A 6828-nucleotide genomic window follows, 5' to 3' on the forward strand; every position below is an offset into this window, starting at 1 on the left:
ATGTTTCCCAGACCGTCGCCAATAGCCCATTGTGAAACTCTAGTGCGACGTAAATTAACTACAACAACAACATCATAATTGATAAATATTTGGTTGATTTTTTATTTAGTTCAGTTTTGGGGTCGTATACTGCAGTAAATTACCGAAAACAAGTGCCACTGGCAGTAGTCATTGAGTGGATGATGACCACTTTGATTAGCCTGTGAAGAGATCGAAGGAGCAAGGAATTGCTCCTCGTCAAATTGTTCTACCATTAAGTACTCAACTTCACGCGCAGGTCCTTTGGATATCAAAGCGAGGGAGCCAATCCTCCGAAAATGATCAAAATTATGATCGCGTGTCTTCAAATCATCCACAGTCCGTAGTGCAGTTCCTGTGAGACGAAAATAATGATATTTGGTCAATTTAGGAATAGACGAGAATAGTGGTGGCGCCCCCCTCTTCTGACCGTATCTAAACAAACCTCGCCTGTGCGCAGCTTAATGCTATTTAAATAGGCTTTTTTGTGATTCGTTGTTTTTTCAATTTTTTTTATAAAAAAATAGATTTCTTTCAGTAGAAAACTGATTTTTCTGGTAAGAAACAGTTCATATTATTAGATTAAGAAGGTGTGAGTTTGAAAAAATGTGTTAATATTAATAGAAACGTTTTTATTTAATACTGATTGCTAAGCCTTGTGATTTAAGTTTTGTTTACATTTCGACACGTTGATATGTATATATAAATATATTATATTTATTTGTCATTTTTGTTAAACATGGCGTGAAAAGCTGTTACAACTTTTAACATTAATTTTTCTTTAAGGCTAATTGTGTGTTTCTTTCTGTTTTTTTAAATTTTTTGTAATGTAAATAAATTATATTGAGGTCGTTTTGTTGACTGTGTTAAGGTGCCTTTATTAATTTAATCAAGCATTATTGATTAAAATAAAGGAAAAAAAAAGCGCATTTTTTTCTTTCTCTCTCTCTCTTTGCCTGCAGTATATTTAAGTAGGTTATTTTTAATTATATGAATTTTCCTATCCATTCCATTATGTGTCTAACAATTTAAATGTTTATGATGTGATAGAACATAGACTTTTTGATTAAAAAACAAAATTGCAATCTTCTTCGTATATGTAGAATTTTTAATAAAGCCTAATAAAGATATTTATTTAGATTTTGTTGACTGTGTTAAGATCCCTTTACTGTGTTAAGCATTATCCATTTAAATAATAGCCTATTCTTAACTAAATACTTATTCCAATCTATTTCATGAGTTGTACACTTAAAAATTAAAATTCTTATAAGTAATAAAACATTGGCTTTTTGAATAAGTATTAAAATTGTAATCTTCATTGTTTCAATAGTCCCGCAGTGGACTGATCGTTAAGACACGGTTCCCAGCAGATAACCGAAGTCAAGCATCACTGCCTGCGGTCAGTGTGCCGGTGGGTGACTACTTGGATCAGTCTACAAAGGGACCGAGGGTGTGTGGTACAGGTCCTCGTTAAACTGTTCTACCGTAAAGTGCTCGACTTCGCGTGCCTTTCGTTGGGCTACCGAAGCAGGGGTTCCATCCCCCCTGCAGAGGATCAAAATTGCGATGGCTTGTCTTCGGATCATCCTCAGGGAAGTTTCCCAGTCCGTCGCCAATAGCCCATTGTGCAGCTCTAGTGTGACGTAAATTAACAACCAACAACATTGTTACAATGATTATATCAATGATATGTGAAATGTTTTTACAAAGCCTAATAAATTTAACTGAGATATTATATCTATAAGTAATTATTATGTTTTAGTTATTCATGGCTAGAAAGAGCGTTATAAAATTCCATCACATCGCTGCTTTTTTTGCTAGCGAGCCTAAACTTCTGGAAAAGGCCGAAAATGCAGTTGAATCTGGCCATGTGAAATCAATGGATTATGACGGGGAGAAGTTCATTGTTAAAGCAACAATTGATGCTAGCATGAAAGATAAATCCTATGCTGTTCAGGTTTGTGGTATTTCTCTAATTTTTATTTTTTATTTACTATTATTCCATATATTCTTTAATCTTACGTTGTATTTTATTTTTATCTTTCTCTCTCTAGCTTTATTTTAAAAATGTTTACATAATATTGATTTGATAATTATTATAAATTTTTAATTGCTATTAATTACTTTGTCTTTTTGCTTCTTGTAGATTATTTTTAAGAAAGATGGCTCTGTGGACAGTGGACACTGTCAATGTCCCAGGGGAACAGTTTTATGTCATCATATGGCAGCAGCACTTATATATGCTCACCATAACGTATCAGTAACGGATCAACTGTGCAGGTGGAATTTTAAGAAGCAAACGAAGAAAACTTCCAACATTCAGACTGTTGATCAGCTTTTCCCTTCCAAAAAATTTAAAGTCACGAAGCCGTTCTCTCAAGACAGCATGAGAAAGGAATTTCACGCTGATATTTGCAAGCAAGATGCTATTGTGGGGTTTTCTTGGCTGCTGGATGATGAGCCTGAACCACGTTTCAATGGAGGACATTTTATTTTCAAAGGAAAGTGCACCCTTTGATTCTGCTTCTTTTCTTGAGAAGGCGAAATTGTCTCCGGAAGACATATCTTCCATAGAAATGGAGACGAGAGGACAAAGTTCCAACTGGAAATGGGCAAGATACAGAAAATTTCGCCTCACAGCCAGCAATTTTGGCTTTGTTATTAAGGCCATGAAGCGGAACAGTTATCCGAAGTCTCTATTTACGCGACTTGAGGGCTCCAAAGATTTGTCCAAAATCAAGCAAATCCAATGGGGCCTTCACAATGAAAAAGCTGNACCGAAGTCAAGCATCACTGGCTGCGGTCAGTGTGCGGGTGGGGGACCACTTGGATCAGTCTGCGTAGGGACCGAGGGTGTGCGGTATTGGTCCTCGTTAAACTGTGCTACCGTAAAGTGCTTGACTTCGCACCTAGGTCGTCTGGCTACCGACGCAGGGGTGCCATCCCCTCTGCAGAGGATCAAAATTGTGATGGCATGTTTTCGGATCATCCTCAGGGATGTTTCTCAGACCGTTGCCAATAGCCCATTGTGCAGCTCTAGTGCGACGTAAATGAACTACACTCACTCACCCATCATTGATGATGACGCAAATAATGATCAATCGCAAATCGTCATCCTCTCTACAGCATTCCAAACGTTGTCTTGAACGGAATCCTTAACGTGGTTTCTCTTCAATTTTTTATAACTAAATTGTTCATTTGACTGTATTAAGTAGCTGGTTTCGATTGAAAATAATCGATTTGTTGCATTGACATCGTTGATTTTTAGTTTAAAGACATTTAAATTGGGGAAAAAATTGTGAAGATGTCGGGGGGGGGGGGATGTCGTTGGTAATGACGATCTTCCTGGTAATGATCCGCTTGGTGCATTTTTACTCAAAAGACTCTAAACTGACAGGAGTTTCCCTTTTGAGTGTTTCATAAATTCAAATAAAAAGACAAAAACTACGCTTTTCAAGTGGATTGTTGTTGTAGTTTATTAACGTCGCACTAGAGCTGCACAATGAGCTATTGGCGACAGTCTGGGAAACTTCCCTAAGGATGATCCGAAGACATGCCATCACAATTTTGATCCTCTGCAGAGGGGACTTTTCAAATGGAAGAAGGGGAAAATAATTCTACTTTTATCGCAATAAAAACGAAAAGCATGGGACTCATCATTTTTGGGGCCTCCCTGGCGAGCGGTATCGCCCGCCAAACGCACTGTTAAGCGTGGCGGGTTCGAATCCTGCCGTAACCCTGGATGTATTCTTTGTGATGTCCTTCTACTTGACAAAGGTTTATAAGCCTGCTTTTTAGGTTTATACCACACAAGCCTGCAAATGTATGTTGTACCAATAAGCCAAACCAAACTCATCATTTTCGAAAGACACGCGGGGAATTTTTAGTTATTTTATGTTTGTTATTGTACAAAAGTGGTCTGCCTTGTTTTCTAGTTAGAGATTTAACAAAAATCGAATTGATTTCTCCTTATTAGCGGATTAGTAAAATACTGTTTTTAAAATATTAAATCTATTTAGTTATTTTCGATAATTCGATTTGGCTAGTTTGCGTCGAAAAATTGTTGCAATTTCAAATGACAATGTAATAGAGGTATAGCTTGTCTAAAGTAAGAGCTCCCCTATAGCCATTCGTCTGAACCCGTGGCGGTGACTATGGTAACGAGGCATAACTATTTCAAGTTTAGGTGAGGGATCATTGTTTAGGACAGGTTTTGACTCAGATCTACGAGAGAAAGGGAATATTTTTCTTCGGTCTAGTGCTTAGCACGGTTACGGATGATTTTCTGGTTCACTTGTTATACTAGCTGTAAACAAACAGTTAAAAAGTAATCTATACCTTGATGCTATCTATGTTTTATTTATTTTTGTGTTTCCTTTTCTCAACTGCGGATTTTCACATTTTTTAAAATTCCTATCAATATTGTAAATATTTTTTCCCATATCAAATATAAACTCACCCGGTGTTGAATTTTTTTTCTGAAAGCAAAGTTCAGCTGAAAAAAAATCTGATATTTCAGCAAGTTAGTGAATGAAAAATTATTAACTCAAATAAGGGAACATATATTTTATAATTTATAGCCAATTTCAATTCAAATCTGCTTTAACTGCTTTCTTTAGATTATCTGGCCTTTTGATGAATTTTATGAATCGAAAAAACTAGCTTAAATTCATACATTTTTTTATTGATTTGTTTAGCTAAGCTGTACTTTAAAATTAATTTTATGAATTAAGACAATAATTTGAATTTATACCTTTAATTACTGGTTTATTTAAATTTAAAGAAAGTCAGTTGTTTGAGAAGCTAAATAAAAATAATTTTGAAGTGGCTTTCTAGCGGGCCACTGCCTAAATTCTTGTATTATACTTAGTTTCATGTAGAGAACACCATATATATAGTGAAACATAATTTAAAATGAATAAAACAACTCAAAGCTTTAATATTTATTTATAAATTCAAACAATTATGAATTTGTTAAAATAATACAACGCAGTTAGATTAAAAAAAAAATACAGCTATGCTTCATGAAATGAGCTAAGAATAAGTGAAAGACTAGAATTGCACATTAGACATGCCAAAATAATACCCCCACTAATTATTTAAGAATATTTTAAGGCACTTACAGTAAAATTCATTTAAATACAAAAATCATTTTAATACAAAAACTATTTTATCAAAGCGTTCTATTTCATGTTTAAAACTAATGCATATATTTTTTAATTTCACAAATTAAAATATAAACATGCACAACACTCAAATGAAAAAAAAATGGATAGTTGTAAAATAAAATTTTTTATGATTAAAAACTATTATAATCATAAAATTTATAAGGATATAATTATTAACTATAAAAAAAAAACAATATTAAGTATAAAAAAAATCTTAACTTTAAAATAATAAATCTACAAAATGATTAGTAGATTATCAGATTATGTACTTATTTTACAATGAATATATATCTGTACACAGCAATTAAAATTTTTCATAAAGTATCAGATCATTTAAAACAATTTAAAAAACATATTTTCCCTTATTATTGCATTGCATGATTAATAAACATACAAAAGTAAAAAAAAGTTTATTAAACTTATTAACTAATATTAAAAAAAGAATTTTAAAAAATTCTACATATTGATTCACACAGTAGACATTACAAATTAATTCATTATCTATGTAAAATACAACTATTAAAAATACTAACAACAATGATAGAATGAGGTAGTTAATACAAATATATGATTGTTTTAGAAGTTTCTTGAAGATGATATACAATAAATAACATTTTAACATTAACAAAAACATATAGATTATTATGATTTTTAGTAATTTTCCTTTTATGCATTAACACCGTCGCTGCTGACCATTGCATGATGGTCAGTAAAGTTGCTTTTTGTTTCGTTGTGAGATTGGCAGCAAACATATTAAAGACATTTAAATTATTTTCATTGTTACCAAAAAAAAAATATATTTTCATTAATTACAGTTATTTTAGCAGTGCATTTTCGTTAATAATTGAAATATTTTTTTCATTAAAATTGAATAAATAAATATACTATAAAAACAATTGCAAACAAGGTATTACAGTATCATATGCAAACTCTTCCACATCTAATTGATATGAAATAACAAATCTTTATCTCTACTATATATAGATTGCCTCTAATAAAAATAAAAAAAAACATTTTTAAGTAGTTACGTTGATCAATCAAAAGAAATTCACAGAATAATTTTTATAAGGCACTTTTTTTTTTAATAAATTAGACACTGATGGATAAATATACAAGGGGTATTTTTACCAGAATTTATTACATAACAGAAGAAAATCTTTAAGATATAAAAAAAGAAACTTTTGAGAAATCAAAGTAATTATGGTTTATTACTCACAAGACTGAATCTTTCAATTACATATAAACAGTAAAATTTAAATCAAACAAAGTATTTATTCTAAACCTACTTTGAATAAAAAAAAAAAGATTTATGGATTATACACATTACTATCCATTTTCTACAATTCAGAGTTTAATTTTAAGAATGGAATATGATAGGTCAAGATAGCAATCAAAATTGATGTACAAAAGAATGATTTTGAACGAGTTTTAGCAGGTTTGCTTACAAAGTTGGTAAAAAGCAAGATCTCTTATAAAGGACAGGACGGTTTAGTGAAATAAGCTTAAGGCCATGGGGATGAAGAGGTTAAATAAAATATTTTAAGAAAAATCTATCACTTTTTAAAAAATACAATTTAAAAGTAAAGCACTATTTTTAATAATTTTTTGATTACATGTACTAACACATACTACATCTATGTTA

This window comes from Parasteatoda tepidariorum, chromosome 9 (assembly GCF_043381705.1).
Source record: "Parasteatoda tepidariorum isolate YZ-2023 chromosome 9, CAS_Ptep_4.0, whole genome shotgun sequence".
Lineage (NCBI taxonomy): Eukaryota > Metazoa > Arthropoda > Arachnida > Araneae > Theridiidae > Parasteatoda > Parasteatoda tepidariorum.